General features: G+C 33.7%; 1 long non-coding RNA gene across 1 annotated transcript; it reads right to left on the bottom strand.

Annotated features, from left to right (window-relative positions):
- Window positions 1–14456: 14456 nt before the first annotated feature.
- LOC131623427 (uncharacterized) lies at window positions 14457–15365 on the bottom strand. The gene is made up of 3 exons (XR_009290201.1): window positions 15209–15365; window positions 14971–15101; window positions 14457–14675 (listed from the first exon to the last, which is right to left on the bottom strand). It is a non-coding gene; the product is annotated as an uncharacterized LOC131623427 (long non-coding RNA).
- Between the last annotated feature and the right edge of the window lie 3284 nt (window positions 15366–18649).

Raw genomic sequence — 18649 nt, 5'->3', positions numbered from 1 at the left:
GAGTATACAATACTGAAACATTGATTGTAGAAGAATCAATCAATATCAGAGTATACAATACTGAAACATTGATTGTAGAAGAATCAATCAATATCAGGTTTGATGATAAGCTTGGTCTTGAAAAACCAAAGCAGTTTGAGAATTTTGCAGATTTTGATATTGATATATCAGAAGAAGTAGAACCAAGAAGCAAAGCTGCAGAAGCTGGCAGTCTCAGAAGCAATGGATCAGAAGATCAAGTTGCTGCATCTTTAGAGAATCTCAGGATTTCTGAAGAGCCAACAGTCAGAAGATCACCTAGACTTGCTTCAGCTCATTCAGAAGATGTGATCCTTGGAAAGAAAGATGACCCAATCAGAACAAGATCATCTCTTAAGAATGACAATCAGAAGCAGTGATCAGAATCTGAAGGCGTAAAGTCTTTCAAAAAGATACAGTTGTCATCTATTATCTAATGGTGAACACGTGTATGTACGGTTAGTACAAAGCGTGCAGTTGAAAAGACGCCGACCTAGGTAACTGGGTTAAATCATTTCATTTACCACGTTCTCTCACCTAACGTCACTTATCATTTAATGTAAATTGATTTCTCTTGATTCTGTAACTGTTCATTTTCTAATCTTATTGCATTTTTTTTAATCCGTCTCTATATATTCTTTTCAAATCATCTCATATATCTTTTTCGCTCCTTGTTTCTCTTTCTTGCATACTCTCTTTTGAAATCTTCTTAGTCGCTTCTAAAACCCTAACCGAAAACCCAGAATTTGTTCTTCCTAGTTGTTCATTCTGTTTCAATGGCTGCTTCTTCATCTCAAAATGTTGGTTCATCTACTCTTCTCCATATTCAAGATGAAGAAAATCAGGAACTCACTCCAGTCGTTGCATGCTCCATTCCTAAGGATAAATTAGAAGTTCTATGTGAACTTATGGTTGATTTTGATAACATTGAAGAACACCAATTTCATCTCAAAGAAGATATAATTTTTCAAGGATGAACTTCGTTGTTCGCTGAGTTCTGTGGACCAGTCTACCCAGATCTTGTCAAGGAATTCTGGGTACATGCAGTTGTCGCCCCTAAATCAATCTTGTCCTTCGTCCATGGAAAGTTTGTGGTAGTGGCTGAGAACATCCTAAGGATGATGTTTGATCTGAGAAACCCTGAAGGAGCTTTTGAAATCGATAAAAGGGTAGATTAAAAAGATGTTTTATCCACCCTCTACCCAGACATAAATGAAACAAAGAATGTCAAGGACATGAGAGATCTCTACAAAATCTGGACCAAGATTCTTCTTGGGTGCTTCTATCACAGGAAAGGGACACATGCTTCTGACTTCGTCAACAATGAGAAAAAATACATTCTGTATTGCATTGCCACTAAGAACAAGGTTGATGCTATCTACATTATCTTCAACCATATGTGGAAGGCTGTGAAGGAGTCCAGAAATGCCTTCAGAGAAAAAAGTTGTACCATCATTCCGTTTGGTAGAATTATCTCAAATCTTTTGGTTCATTCCAAGATTGTTGAGGACCTGGAATCTGAAGGTATTATCAAAGACCTTGCTGTCACCTCTGGGGCCTGCCTGAATGCTCTCACTTTAAAGAAGATGAAGGTGATTAAGACTATCACCAAGACTCCCCAACCTCTTGCTGGAACAAGAATCAGAAGAAAACCAGTTCTAGTTGATTTTGAAACCTTCTTCAACAGTGAGGTACCAGAAGTCAGAACTAAGTATCTGAAGTCACAAAAAGAGGATAAAAGTCTTAAAGATCAAGAGAAATGTGCTCCTATTAAAGTGAATCGCAAGAAGGAAGAAAGGACCAAAAGAAAGTTTGATCATCCTTCTATCAATCAGGTGAAGGTTGTTCAGAAAGCTGCTACTACCACTGAGAAAGAAGTGGTTCCAGAAGAAGTCATTGCAAAGGTTGTTAAGGCCGTTTCTATTGATTTTGAGAAGAAAAAGAAGGAAGCTGAGAAAAAGAAGAAGAAGTCAAATAACAATGCTGAGATTGTTGAAGTTGTTGAGAAGGAGAAAACCAGAAAAAGGAAGCTGATTCTTCAAGAATCCGATGAAGAAAATGTTGTTCAAGAGGCTGTGAATCAACAGGAAGTTCTGGCGAGCGTCAGAAGGAAAGAGATCTCTAGCGGCAAAACAAAGGTTGTTGAAGAGCCAAAGAGTAAGAAGCAGAGGAAGACCGAGGCTGTGATCAAAGCTCTTCAGAAAGCATCCAAAGGTATATGTATTTCTGCACCTGATTCTACTCCTGCTGATATTTCAGAAGTTGCACCAATAGCGGTTGCCCCTATCCCTGAACCAGAAAAAGCCTCATCAGAATCACCTATAACTGTCCATGTTCTTACACCTCCATCTTCTCCTGTAACCATTCCTTCTTCTCCACCCACCATCAATCCTGTTCTGGATATACCACCCCTTCAAACTCTCTTTCCACCTCACACAAATATCTCCATCTCTCAACCTCCTCCCCATGCCAACTTTGAACCCATCCCTTCCACCTCTCAAAACAACCATAGTGGTTCTGATCTTCCAACCTCTACATCACATGAGAAACTGCTCCGTGATTGCAACTACACTCCCAAGCCTCGTCCTGAAGCTGAATTTGTAGTGTTAGATTCTGATACTGAAGTAGAATCTTCTTATAGGTTGGATAGAGAGCCTCAACCTTATTCCATCCCTAACCCTGTCTTTTCTAAAACCAATATAAACTCCCTCCGTCTGTACCCTATTGGTGTAATTTTTGAAAAGGTAAAGAGGAGTCTCAGAAGTATCTTTGATACTCTAAGAATTGTTGAAAGTTCTGGCTTGAATGACGTCGCTATGCGGAAGTTCTGGAGAATCTTACGCAGAAAATCAAATGCTCTCTTTATGGAACTTCAGGAAGCCTGTGTAGAAACTGCTCCACGGCCTCGTGGAATTCTAAGAAGCTATGAAGACTTCTGGTTTGCTCGTCTCGGAGGAAGGTACACCTTGGAAGAAAAGCCCTTTGTGGATGAATTGGAAGAAGCAAGATTGGCTGCTGCATTGGAAGCTAACCCTTGCAGGGAAATTGTGGTCTGGAGACCTCAATATCCAGTTCTGCTCGGGGATTTCAAGACTCTCTTTGACTTTCTGAGGGAAAACCCTTCTAAGGAAGACCCAAGCTTGGTCATTCCAGAAGTTGTTGACCCATCAGAAGTTGAAGGTCCTTCTGCCCCTAGGAATCTAGCTGCCATTCTTCAGGCACTTGAGAATGGAGATTCTGAGATTCCAGCTGCAGATTATGGAGATGCTTCAATGCAAGAAGCAGATGTAGAAGATCATGTTGCTGAATCAGTTCCTGTTGAGGAAATCCCTGCAAATGATCTCTCAATGGAAGCTACAGATCACAATGCCATCCCTTTGGATAGAAGCTGTGAAGCCTCTTCTGATGAACCTTCCCGTCTTGCAAGGACTCTAGAAGTTATTCAGAAGAAACAGGATGAGCAAAGCTCAGTCAATGCTGAGTTTAGAGCTTTCATAGAGAAGCAGAATGAGCACAACAATGGGGTTCAAGAGATGCTGGCCAAGATCTTGTCAAGGCTAGGGTCATCTTAGATTGAGTCTTAGACTATGTACAATGGTTACATTATTCAACACCCTACTTTTTCACTTTTTATCTTCCACATCATCTTCTCTCTCTTCCACCTAATAATTCAACACCTATTCAATTTTTTTTCACTACAATGGTTTTGTTTAATAAAATTCAACACCCTACCCCACATCATATTCTTATTTTCTTTTAAAGTTTTGTTTTTATATGATTATATATTAATATCTATTATCAATTAAAATTAAATTAAAATAATTAATATTTAAACTTTTTTTTTTAAAATTTAATAATTTATTTATTTTTTCTAATTTTCTATTCTTAATTTTTTTTCTTGCAAGTAATAAATAAGAGATGTAAAAATAGTTATTTTTTAAAAAAATAAAATTATAAAAAAACTTAAAAATGCAATAAATACACTAAACACACAACACACTAAAAAAGAAACACACAAAAAATGAAACACACATAATTTAATTAGTACAATAGACTCGGCTCACAAACAATTTATTTAATTATGAAATATTCCGAACTTTTCCCATATGTGTTTGACTAGATCTGCTTGCAATTCGTGATGTACATTTGAATCACACATCACAGATCTAGCACGCACGTGATTCGCAAATGCAGGTAGCACCTCGGTCGAGAATGACTCCGGTGTACTAGACTCACTTGCCTCAGGGTGTTAAAAGGGTTATTGTTGGGATCCATTTCACTACAAGGATGTTTAGAGCTACAAACAATGATTTTTTTAAGGCTAAATAGAAAAAAAATTGAGAGAAAAAAGTGAATTTTTTTTTATGGGTCCAAATCAAATGAACCAAGTCTCTATTTATAGAGGAAAAAAAATAATGAATTTTGATAAAAATAAAAATAAATAAAAAATTTATTTACTATGAAATAATTAATTTTAAATGATTAAAAGAAAATAAAATCTAAATAATCACAACAACCAATAAAATTGTGTAAAGTGTTGCATGTGGCCCCACTTTTTTCTCATTCAACATGTTGAATCTTTTCAACACCAATTAATCCACATCACATTAAACACCTCATTCAACAAACCATTGTAGACATTCAACTATTGAATAATTTTTTCAACACCCCCATTGTAAATGGTCTTAGTTGTTTTGTTTTTGCCTTTGCTGCATCTGTTTTGTGCATTTTTTCTTCCTTCTCTCCTTGTACTTCTGTACTTCTGTCTTTTTGAGCTTCAATGAAAATTATCTTTTTCTTCCATGTGTTTCTTTTTGTTTTTCATCTGAATCTTTTATGTTTTTGATGTTATGACAAAAAGGGGGGGAAATATGTGATAAATGATTTGATTTAATCAGTCACATTACTAACAGAACTTGCAAAGTTCTATGCTTTAAGTTGTGTTGTTGCAGGAATTGAAGATTCTCTTTACAAGATCAACATAAGAAGCAACAAGATGAATCAAGTTCTTGGATTCTTGAAGCAAGCTGAGTGCTATGAAGCTTCAGAATCAGAAGCAAGAAGGAAGAATGTTCAGATATTCTGATGATAGAATATGATCTGAAACATCATGTTTATGTGTTCTGACACATACCATATGGCTCTGATACATATTATGTGTTCTGAAACATATTCTATGTTCTGACTCATTCATGCTGACTTTTATCGTTTAGTTTTGTTCTATAACATTTCAGGATGTAGAGATGCTCTGATGATGCCCTGGTACATTCGACAATGTTCTGATACAATCTAGCATGAAGTGTTGAAAGAAGAAATTCAAGCTCTGAAGCTGTCCCAATGGAAGCAAGAATCAGAAGCTGTGAATGTTCTGAAGATCTAAAGAAATTCAAGTTCTGAAGCTGTCCGATGGAAGCAGAAGTCAGAAGCTGTGAATGTTCTGAAGATCAAAGAAATTCAAGTTCTGAAGCTGTCCGATGGAAGAAGAAGTCAGAAGCTGTGAATGGTCTGAGGATCTAAAGAAATTCAATGTTCTGAAGCTGTCCTATGGAAGCAGAAATCAGAAGTCATGAATGTTATGAAGATCAAGCACTGTGAACGTCTCTACTGAAATACTCAGGGAAGTCTTTTATTTATAAAATTCTTCTAGTATTAATTTCAGGGGGAGATTATTCATCTCAGGGGGAGATTGTTAATCTCAGGGGGAGACATATTCACATGCTTATCCTATAGCTGTGTAATTGTCTTTAGCCGTCTGCTCTTTCTGATCGCAAATTCATATCATTTATATATGTTTTTGTCATCATCAAAAAGGGGGAGATTGTTAGAACAAGATTTGTTCTGATCAATATTCTTAGTTTTGATGATAACAAGGATATGAATTTTGTGTGAGATAATGTGGTACTCTAATACATTGCAAATTCCTTTTTCAGGAAATATATAAAGAGTATGCACAAATCAGCGCTCAGAAGCTTTGTCTAAGAAGGTTCAGCATGCAACATCAGAACATGGTCTGGTAAGACATCAGAAGATGGTCAAAGCAGAATCAGAACATGGGTCTATGGAAGCATCAGAAGAACTTGAGATCAGAAGCAGAATCACTGAAGTTCTCATGGTATCACGCTCAGAAGCACTTCAAGGTCAGAAGACAAGAAGATGCTATGCACCAAGCTGTTTGACTCTGATGATATTCAAACGTTGTATACACAAACATCAGATCAGAAGAAAGTACAGGTGGCAGGCTACGCTGACTGACAAAAGGAACGTTGGAAGCTATTAAAGGCAACGTCAGTAGACACAGCGTGAACAAGGCTCGAGGTAGTTGACAAAAGCGTGAAACATTAAATGCAATGCTGTACGGAACACGCAAAGCATTAAATGCTCCCAACGGTCATCTTCTCAAGTGCCTATAAATATGAAGTTCTGATGAGAAGCAAGGTTAATCAATTCTTGACGATTTCTGTGAATATTAACTTGCTGAAGCGCTGTTCAACTCAAAGCTCAAAAACTTCATCTTCATCAAAGCTCACTACATTGCTGTTGTAATATATTAGTGAGATTAAGCTTAAACGTTAAGAGAAATATCACTGTTGTGATTATAGATTTTCAGAAGCATTTGTAATACTCTTAGAATTGATTACATTAATTTGTAAGTAACTAGAGTGATCAAGTGTTGATCAGGATACTCTAGGAAGTCTTAACTTGTGTCTAAGCAGTTGTAATTAGAGTGATCACGTGGTGGTCAGGATACTCTAAGAAAGTCTTAGCTTGTGTCTAAGCATTTGTTCCTAGAGTGACCAGGTTGTGATCAGGATACTCTAGAAGACTTAGTCGTGGGCTAAGTGGAAAACCATTGTAATCTGTTGCGATTAGTGGATTAAATCCTCAGGTGAGGTAAATCACTCCGTGGGGGTGGACTGGAGTAGTTTAGTTAACAACGAACCAGGATAAAAATAACTGTGCAAATTGTTTTTATCGTTCAAGTTTTTAGACCACACTTATTCAAACCCCCCCTTTCTAAGTGTTTTTCTATCATTCAATTGTTTTGTGAATTAGCAGAACAATGGTTGGAAGAGGTGGAAGAAACAATTATGCGATTGCTGAGACTCTAGGCATGATTGTTGGTGTGCTAGTAGGGAATTCCGAGGGAACATGGATTGGTGCTGACAGACAATTGAGCAGTTTTCAGAGGAACAACCCTCCGTTGTTCAAAGGCACTCACGATCCTGAAGGCGCTCAGAAGTGGCTGAAGGAAATTGAAAGGATATTCCGGGTAATTGACTGTGCTGAGAATCTGAAGGTGAGGTATAGTACCTACATGTTGTATGAAGAAGCTGATGACTGGTGGGTTGCTAGTAGAGATGAACTTGAGGCGGCCGGTGTAGCAATTACTTAGGAAGTGTTCAGAAGAGAATTTTTGAGAAGGTATTTTTCTGAGGATGTTCGGGGAAGGAGAGAGATTGAATTTCTGGAACTGACGCAAGGAAATATGATTGTTCCTGAATATGCTTCCAAGTTTGTTGAATGAGACTCACCCTTACTGTTGATATTTTTCAGATTAAGGAGTAGCGGCTTGTGCTTGGTGAGGATAACTCGTAGAGTTACTTCGTTTAGTTCGGTCGTGTCGGTGTCATGCTCTGGTCTTGTAACACTGGGGGACGTTTATTTTAGAATTGTTTGATGGATTATTTCTTATGTTAGGATAATGTTTTGCTGGTTTGAATCGGTGAATTTTGGTGTGAATCCCGATTATTTATGTTATTCAGTTGTCGAAGTATTTTCCGCTATTTTAACATATTTACTGAATAATATGTTTTGATGTTTCCCCTAATGCATGACATGGTTAATTTTTTAAATATTTCGGAGTTGTAATACCCTTTTCATGTTTTACTCTGAACTTTAATTGATTATTCCGCGGGGTTTAGATGGGTGTTACAACTAACATAGATAAATTCCTACTAAGTTCCTCTTCAGAAGTGCAGAAGAGCAAGAGAGACAAAAGGATCTCCTTGCATCACTCATCTATTACAAGAAAAAATCTTACACGTTTCCCATTTATCTTGTTTAACTGTTTGGTTGAGTAAAGAATGGTAAGAATCCAATCGCTAAACTTTTGCTAAAAGCAAAATTGAACAAGAAATTTAATAAGGTACTGACAATCTAAATTATCAAAGGCTTTTCTTATGTCTATCTTCAAAATCATACTACCTCCAAAGGATTTATTTTCCCCAAATTAATTGCTGATGAAGTAATCATAATGCACTCATAAATATGTATGTCCCTAATGATGCTTCTTTGAAGTTCCGAAAAAATTGTAGGAACTAAGCTGGCAAATATTTGTGATGATTTAAATCGAAAATTTTCAAGTGCAAAATGTCTATACTGCTCATTAGAATTTGCTCCATGTTTAAGTAACAAAGTCACATTGACCAAATTTAGATTAGGAAGGATCAAATCTTGTTCAAATAATTGATTCAGTGAATTGATTACTTATGTCACTACTATATATCCCAATAATCTTATAATAAACATCCCCCAAAACCATCAGGGTCTGGAGCAGAATTACCATCCATATTGTACATTGCATTCTTAATTTCATCCAGCTGAGGCATTCTAGTGAAATATTCATTATCCACATGAGTTATAAGTTGTGGGATAGTTCTCTCAACCGGATCTGTATAGTTGTAATTGTTTTCTATATTAAACGAATTTTTGTAAAGGTTAATAACATGATTATCTAATTTAATACGCTCTTCCAAAAAAATATTGTCATGCATCAGTATAGTGATTTTATTACTAGTTGTAGCAACCTGCCCTAAAATTTAACCTTTTAGAGTCGCCACCTATTCTACCAGGGCGAATAGGAAACCCTACGCAATTTAGAGATCGGGGTTAGATTATTATAATCAGGTCGAGGGAAGGTGTTAGGCACCCTCAACCCTTTCCTATGGCTTTGAATCTAAGGTAACAGTTTTATGGCTAAAATTATTAAGGTTTAATAGCTAAAGAAGTGAATAGAGGAGAAAGTGAGATTTTGGGGAAGGGGACTCGCCTTGTTCCCAAGTGCCTACGTATCTCCTTATGGAGAATTAGAGTCAACGTAGTTCGGGCACAGGGTTGTACGCCTTTGAATTTGATTTGATATGGTTTGAAGGTATTTTGAGTTACCTTATTGTAGTTTTTGAAATGCGAAGTTCGAAGGTATTTTGAATTACCTTATCATAGATTTGAAAATTGCAGTATTGAAGAGATGAAAATCCGTAGTTTCGTGGTTTAGTGTGTTTTGAATGTTTTAAGTTTTGGGCGTACAACCCTGGTTTGATATGTTACTGTTAGGTGCGATGATCAATAGATTTGATCATTATAGTTAACAGATTAAGTAATGTATTGCTGGTTACTCTGACCAATAGATTTGATCATCGCGGACAGCAAATGAAATGTGTTTTAATAAATTTATTTTTTACCATCAACTTTCATAACCAATAAATTCAGTTATTACACGATGACGGATTCCGTTAATTTATATTTTTATTATCTCTTGTCTAATGCGACCAATAAATTCAGCCGGGTCGAGAAGAGAATTAAACCAGAATTAGTTAAATTAATATTAGATTAAATGAATTAATTAGATGAAATTTATTCCTCGTCAATGCGACCAATAGATATAGTTGGATCGAGGGGGAAATTAATTGAAGGTTAATGTTTCGCCAAATGGGCAGTGAGATTGGGAAAACCCTAATACTTGTAACCTTTATAGGGTTTTTGTGATTTTTAATAATTAATATTGATTAAATAAATTAAATCGATATAATCAAAATAATCGGGAGATAATCCTAACCCTAATTTTTAACCTAACCCTGATTTTATTATCTAATTCTAATTAAATAAACTAATTAAAACAAACAATATTAATCATCATTTTAATCTAAATAGTTTAAATAATAAAAATAAATAAATAAAACCTGGAACCAATCTTTTGTAGTTGCTTGTTGATGGCCTATGGTGTTCCTCTGCTTTTTTGTCCTTTGGATCCAGCTTTAACACAAATCCAGTGGTGGGAGCGGAAGGTGCGTCATGATCCAAGGAGGACGCGTGGTACTGGATCAAAGAGAACTGCGTTTCATTAAAAATAATGGTGGCAGTGGGTATCGAACCCACGACATTACGCATAGCAACTTGCATATCCCTCCTTCCACTGAACCAATAGTTATTCGCTGATTAAAACTTAAACATAAAATCTAATATATTAAACAAAATCGATTCATAAATTTAAATCAAACCTGGGCGCCCAAGGATCTTCTTCTTCGTCGCTTTCTGTAAACAGGGCATTACTTTTGGCTATGGTTTCCCTCCATTGCCATAGCTACGCCTCAGCCAAACCTATGAATTACTGCCAAAAAAACACCAAATAATAGCCCAGACAAAACGTAATCAACCCCCAAGTACGAAGATACCATCAATTTCTGTCAATTTAACTTTTATCCGTGTAGCCCCAAATAGATACTCATGAACCCTAGTTATGGCATATCACGGTACCTATGCTTAAAACAAAATTGAATTATCCAGAACCCTTCTAAACTTCAAGATGAACACGAATATACCGTCAAATTACATTTATAATCCTTAGATCATTAAAATCGAAAACTCAAAAAAAGATGCAAACCGAGAGTCCCTATGTCGTGATGCTTGATGCTTCAGGCTTCAATGACCATCGTGATAGCTTCCTAAAGGCCCCAGCGGTATGATTTGATCTTTAAATTGACTTGAGAACAACTATAATCCCAAAACCGGAATTGGTTTGTTCTTGAGTTTTTTTGATGTTGGTTAGGGCTTTGGAGGCCAAAAAAACCTCCCTTGAGCCATTGTGATCCTTGCGCATATATAGTAGAACGAATTAGGTCATCTAATTTGTACAAAATCTCTTTGAATTATGATATTGGGGATTGATTGAATCTTGAAGAAATATGATCACCAAAACCTTCCAATTTTGTCCAATCTCCATTCAATCCTCCTAGTCTTGCTTTGGACGAATTTAAGGACAATATTTGATATTTATATGATTGAAATTGATTGGAAAATAAATCCAAATCAAATCTCACATATTTTCTTCAATTATCTTTGTTTAAATAACATTTTAAATGAATAAAAAATCACTAAAAATATTAAAAATGTCAAATAATTGTGGGATTAATTTTGGGCATTCATGGTGACCTCATAAGCAAGTTTGGATCATAAAAGAGTAGGCCCATTTGGAAAAAATCCAAGTTTAACCCTTATTTGCTTCACATTTTCCATCCAAAATTGACCAACTTTGATGAGGCATATCTCCTTCAATTTTTAAGATATGAGAGAGTTATAGGACTTTTTGGAAACCTCAAGATGTCCTCTACAAGCCACTTTGGAACATATTTTTCATTTGGAGGTTTTATCTTGATGATATGGCCTTTGACAAAAAATTGCTTTCAGCTGACCTTTGAAAAGGACCTATAATCTTTTGTACCGTATCTCTCAAATGGTGCATTTCTGGACTAGGCTTGTGAGAGACAACAATGTAGACGATTAAATTTCCTTCAAAATAGGCTTTGAGTGAGAAATTTCTGATACTCCATGTGGAAGTTATGACCAGTCAAAGTTGGGTTGACTTTTCCTATAAAAAACCTTTAATCTGAACCTTTTGACTTTGTTCATTTCTGAGTCTTTATTAACGGGTCATGATTAACCTTTGATCAAATGGTGGATATAACCCCAATACTTGATGTTGACCAAAAGTCTTGAGGTTTGACTGTATTTTGACTATAGTTGACTTTTAGGTCAAACTAGTCGACTATGGATCATCTGAGCATTTGAATGAGAAATCCTTGGGATTGAAGCTTGATAATTGACATGGAGATACCTTGAGACATATGAGACACCTTGAGATCCATTTTAGGCCTTAAAGACTCGAACTCCTTTGATAACATGCAAACCCTAATTTAGGAGACCCTCGATTAGGAGAATGTTGCTTGAATAAACCATTGAACCTTGAGTCATTTAAGATGAAAAGAGGAGGGCAAATTTTGGGGTATGACACTAGCATATCTAAATATGATTGAGTAGTGAAAAAATTATTCCTATTTCAATCATTAAACCACTTAGGACCCGTTTGTTTTGGCTTTTTTTAAAAATGATTTTTATAGTGTTACATAATTTTGTGAAAAAAAATTTTACAAAGAAACTATTTATAAAAGCTTCAAATGAAATTTTTGTTTGAATAGTTATTCTTAAAATGTGATTTTAGGTATTATATTTATTTATGGGGAAAAAATTTGGATATCAAAATTTCAAAAAATCGCTTAATTTTGAAGCAATTTCAAATAGATTTTAATAAAAATCATTTTTGAAATACAACATTTTAAAAAAAATAGCAGTTTTGACTAAGTTTTGATCTTCAATAATGTGTGTTTATGTTATAGGATATCAAAATTAGTGTTTTATTTTAGAAAAAACTTGTAATATTTTGAAAACCGGTTTTGGAAAATCTATTTTAAAAAATATAAAGAAAAAATATCCATTTTTTAAAGCTCAAACAAACAGACCCTTAATCCTTACATTGTTCCTCTAAAATTGGTCATGCATATGCAATGCTTTATCCAATAAAAGTTGAGTATTTTTCCCCAATCCAAAATCATAATTCTAACTTGCATCATTAATCAAACATTGTATCTTGTTAACTTCATTTGTTCTTTGAGTAACTTTAAGATGAATATTATCAAATATATATTTGTTTCATATCTTAATAATATGATTAAGAGATCTCAACTTAGAAGATAAAACAAACATAAGGCAATCAATCACAATAGTATTCCAATTAGTAGCAATTAGTTTTTCTCCAAGTATCATCCAGAGTCCAGACCTTCGGAAATTCGAATAGCCTAGTCGATTCAAACCTACATTTGTCACAATTTAGAAAAATAGGATAATGGTCTTAAGTGACTCTTGATGAAAGTAAGTCAATTGAGTGTGTTCGAATTATATAGCCAATTTTGATTACAAATGACTATATCAAGTGTAACTGAAGAGTAAGCACCATCTTTCCTCTTACTGATTCAACTACTATTAGTATCAAAATGCATAAGCTCATTTTGATTTGTCCAATTAAGAAACTAATCAGTCAAATTTTTGTTTGACGAAATCAACCAAATTTCTCATGGGAACCGATAACTGCATTGAAATCACCTATCATGCACCAATGGTCGGAATTCGCCTATTGAAGATTGATAATTTCACCTATTTATCGTCGACGCAGTCAGTAATTTCACTCAATTATTATTTTTATTTTATATTCAAATCAAGAACATTCGAATACATGTTGAAGAATTTATGCAGAATATGTCCTAGGATTTACTAATCAATCCTACAAGTAACTTTTTAAGGACTAACGAGTTTAACCAAAATACCGGTAAACAGATAGTGACATAATTTTTTTAAAAATTATATATAATCATCTAAATATATAATTAATTAGTTAATGCATCATCAATGAATTAAGTCTTTTAAGGCCATTAAAAATGTTTTTTTGTCTTGCGATGAACTATTGCCTTCATCTGGTCTTGTTTGTTGTTGGGCTTGAGATTTTTGTTGAGATTGGTTGAAAATATACATGTTGATATCTTTATGATGGAGTATGATTGTCAGTGAAGACAATGAAAGTTAATGTATTATTTTCAATTAAGGTGGAGATTATTGGGGAAAGAATTGAAAATATACATGTTGAAGAAGTCCGCATCGCTTAGTTTTGTGAAGGAAGAGGGAGGTCCAAGGTTATATATAGGATTAAAGTTTTTCTAAGTCCCACATCGTTTAGTTTAGTGATGGAAGAGAGAATTCAAGGCTATATATAGGAGTCAAGTTTTCTTCTACAAGATACACCAGTCAAAAGTACTTTAAAATTGTATTTGACTTTCTTTGTTCTCTTATGTTCTTGTATTAGAGTGTTATGAGATATAATTAAATATTTGTTTTGGAGGGTGTGAGTGTACTGGAGGTCTGAGTAAGTTGAGAGTATATTATGTGTTATAACAATTTTTATATAGTGTTATTCTCTGGTTGTCTATTGAAAATGGCGTAATTTTTTCTCCGATTTTAAAATTTCCACGTTAATATCTTGTTAGATTAATGATTGAATAGCCATGATAGTCTACCTCATAAGATAGATCACACCTCAATACAAATATCAAAAACCATGACATAAAATCTATCAAAATAGAACTAATGTACAAAAGAAGCTTATAGAATTAAAGAGGGGGATACAAATTTTCGAATGCATTTATTTGAAGTCTGATCTTATATTACAAATGTATATTAAAAGGATCAAACTCAAAATATAAACATACCTAAGATAAACAACTCCTCCCTATTTTGTTATATAAATATAACAACAATGTTACTTAAACTTTTGTTCAATCATGGATATTTAAATGTTTTTATTATGGTTCTTTAACATATACTAACATATATTCATTTTATTCAAGTTTTATTTAAATGGAAAATTATATTAAACACAATTAATTAAGAGAAAATCATAGAATATTCTATTAGGGAGTTTGTGCTCTCTCTTGGTGCTGGTACTCATAGAATCCATGCATGGCGTCATTCTAACATATAGTCACCAATCGTATCCACTGTAATAAAAAAAATATAATTGGATAAATTATTGTGTTTGAAATAAAATAAGAGGAAATTAGAAAGTGATAAAAAAAAAAATTACCGTCAACTTTCATCAAAACAATAAATAGGAAAAGAAAAATTTATAACTTAAATAAATTTGACAATTTAACTCGTATTTTTCTCCATTTGCAATGATCAAGTAGATTATAATTTTACCGTTTTATAAATCTCATGCTTTACTTAAATTAATTATATAGTTTTTAGACTTTATAGAATTGTAATAAAAATTTCCAGACATAAAAAACTTACCAATTATAAAAATTTATTCCGGTTTTTCATACATTTACACCAATCAAAATAACACGTCGGGGCAAAAGGTTCAGAGCAAACATTTTGTGGACAATCTGAATCTTTAAGACAAGTAGTTTGAGTCATGGCCCCTGTAAAAAAAGAGAAGAAAATAATGATACTATAGTAGGTGAGATATAATTTTGTGTATGTATGAAGTAAATAAGAAAATTTCAAAATGATATAAAAAAATGTTTACAATTTCTGCTCCCTGTTGTAAGAAATGGAGAAAGAAAAATAATCATAACATAAATTAATTTAACAACTTCATTCATATTTTCTTCCCTTTCAATGTATCAACTAAAATATAGTTTTATCACTTTATAATTTCAAAGCATAAAGCCTATGTTCTCCTTAAGTACCTTGATTAATTTTTAACTTTTAGAGTTGTAAGAGTCGTTTTGCAAAATGATATTAAAGTACATCAATGTGTTGTGTTGCCCTTTCACCATATTTAGTTTGGAGTCATGTAAAAACTTTACCAATCACAAAATATTGTTTTTTTTGGGTTAATAGACATTTATTTCTGTCATATTGGCGAGTTTTGATTTACCTCCTTTTTAAAAAAAAAGTTTTGGATTATTTCTCTATAATTTTAAAATTCTAAGTCTTTTGTCCCCTAAGAGGAAAAATTACCCCAGTAAAATATATTATTTTTGATTTACCCCTCTAGTTTTTACACGCTTAGTGCCCAAAAATTATAGAGGGTAATCCAAACCTTTTTTTAAAGGGGGTAAATCAAAACCCGCTTATATGACAGGAGGATAAACAACTATTAACCCTTTTTGTTTTTACTAAATTTCCGTTGTTTTATAACCTTTCATGAATGGAACATGAATTCCGAAAAGTGGAATAATTGTTGTGACATTGGTATTTTTATTCGTATAGTTAATTAATATATTTTATTTAAGTATTGTTATTGTTATATGGTTAAAAATAATACTTCATAATTATGTTATTCCCAAAAGATAACATAACCAGAATTTGGGATTTTATAGTCAATTTTTTACAGAGAGAAAATTATTATCGTCTTATTATTTTGATTTGATGAAGTAATTTAGAGTTTATTGTATTTATTCTACGTGTTTATTGATGTGATATTTTCTATGTTTGTGAGTAATTAGAAATAAAACTATTTTTTTTCTACTTTCTCTATTATATTGTAATTTAAAATTTTTTTTTGGAGTAGATGTATTAAAACTGATACTTGATTATTATTATTATTTTTTTTTGAAATTCTCAAATTATGCTCTAGTTATGTGGTACAAAAGAACATTTCTATGATGATTAATAATGTAAATTTTCAATATTGACTAAAATGTATATTGTTTCCTAATGATAAAAGAATAAAAGTAATCAATAATTACAACAATTTTAATTAAAGTTTTATACTTACAATTTTAATTTAAAATTTTCTTTGTAAGTCAATATGTATTATTACAAAGTATATGGATATTCAAAACCCATTTACACAAAAGATTTACATTTTAATTTATGCAAAGATTATCTAGCTTTTAGGAAATCCATTGTCCATTGGCATTACTCGAAAAATATCTTGCTCAATCCTTTCACCACGGTTCGACTTATCAACTGTGGTGAAAGGTGATATTTATTTATATATAAGCGAAATTATCTCTTGTTCAGTATATAATAGTCGTTTCTCTTAAAAGAAAACTCTAACATATTTCACTCTTCTCTCTCAAAACACAACCCTAACTTTTACGTAATCTCACCTACAACAACATTCAAATTCATCTACACAAAACTAATACAGCTATGTCGTCTTCTTCAAACTATTGGCTACCTTCATGTTCGTTCCTTAAACTTATGCTCCAATTTCATTTATGTTTCTGTTTATGCTATTATTTATGTTTCAAACCCTAAAATTTAATGGCCTGACTTGTTCCTTTTATTATATATGTTTCTGCTTGTATGTACTTGTAAGTAAGGTTAGATGGATGGAAAAATTAACAAGGATGAAGCTAAAGTGAAAGAAAGAAACTTGTGTGAGCGCTGAAAACACATGTTTCCCGCTCTCACTTAAGCTTCATCCTCATCATTTCCTTTCATTTTAGATTCCATTATGGGATGCATGTTCTATGTTGTTGATGAATGTTGTTATTAATATTTGTTTTAGATGAGTTTATTATATCTTATGTGGTTTGCTTATTTTTTCAACATTTTGTCGAATATATAACTTTTTGGATTGCATTAGAAAATTATAATATGATAGATAAAAGTGTATTTGAAAATAAGTTACACGTTTAATTCTAGACAAAAATATTTTAGTCCATTATCTGCATTTTGCTCGTTAATAGTGAGAACTTGGTTTACTACTTCTTATTTTTCAACCTCTCCTTCATTCACCTCTAATTTAGTTTGCAATGTAAATAATATGTTGCAAAATGAATTAGAGGTGAAGGAAGAGGGTTGAAGAACTAGGAGCATTAAAACAAGTTCTAATAATTAAAGAGCAAAATGCGGATAAGGAGCTGAAGAATTCTTGTCTAGCATTGAACATGTAATTTTTTTCAAAAATTTCTTTACCCACCTCCCTATGGGGGTCACCCCCAGCGAAATCCCAAAATTACCCCTGCTTCGGAGATGCACCTCCGAAGTTTTTTTTTTTTGAATTTTCATACTTTTCGGAAATGAATCTCCGAAAACACCAAAAAAGTGGTGTTTTCGGAGATGCATTTCCGAAGTAAAAAAAAATTCAAAACCGTGAATATTTCGGAAGTTCATTTCCGAAAATATTCCCGCATATACAATTTTCCCTCCTTCACTATTTCATCATTTTTTCTCCAAAACTTCTCCAAACCCTCTCCAAAACTCAATCAATCTCCATCCATTTTTCGTCTCAAAATCAAGTTTCAAACTGTTGATCACGTTAAAGGGAGCATAGAAAGCTACAATTTGAGGTAAACATCTCCCATTTCATCCCCTATTTCACTACATTGATTCAACAAAATTCTGATGAAACCTGCGATGGTTCGGAAGTTCATTTCCAAAATATATTACCTGACAAATTTCGGAAATGAACTTCCGAAATATGCCCTGGCAGTTAAAAAATTTTTTTGGCCAATTTTGCTAATTTTTGCATATGTTAGGTATGGTGCATCCGGATAACATTGTGCAAGACGATGATGCAGTAGTTCCGGAAGTTGTCAATGTTAATAACGATTCGGTTATCGACGTTCGAGCTATGATCAATGCGGTTGATATTCGGCAACAATTTACCAATGATCGGAGCTTCGGTAGTCGCGAGCATTTAATTGATTGGGTTCGGAATGAAGCTAGTAAACTTGGATTTGGAATTGTAATTTTAAGGTCCGACAATGGAAATAGTAGGCGGAAAGCTTTCGTTGTTTTGAATTGCGAACGGGGTGGGAGTTATGTACAATCAAACCGGGTGCTAAAACACGAACACACGGGATCAAGAAAGTGTGGGTGTCCATTTAAGTTGCGGGCGACTCGGAGGGTTGATGATTTATGGCGTTTAACCGTAATTTGTGGAATTCATAATCATGCCTTGGATTCCAAGTTACACGGACATCCAATGGCGTGTCGTTTGTCCCGCGAAGAGAAGAATGTGATTTCGGATTTAACGATAGTCAAAGTGGCGCCTCGCAACATACTT

The sequence above is a fragment of the Vicia villosa genome, unplaced genomic scaffold (assembly GCF_029867415.1).
Source record: "Vicia villosa cultivar HV-30 ecotype Madison, WI unplaced genomic scaffold, Vvil1.0 ctg.000063F_1_1_2_unsc, whole genome shotgun sequence".
NCBI lineage: Eukaryota > Viridiplantae > Streptophyta > Magnoliopsida > Fabales > Fabaceae > Vicia > Vicia villosa.
The sequence above is the reverse complement of the archived record's forward strand: the minus strand, read 5'-3'. Positions and strand labels throughout refer to the sequence as shown.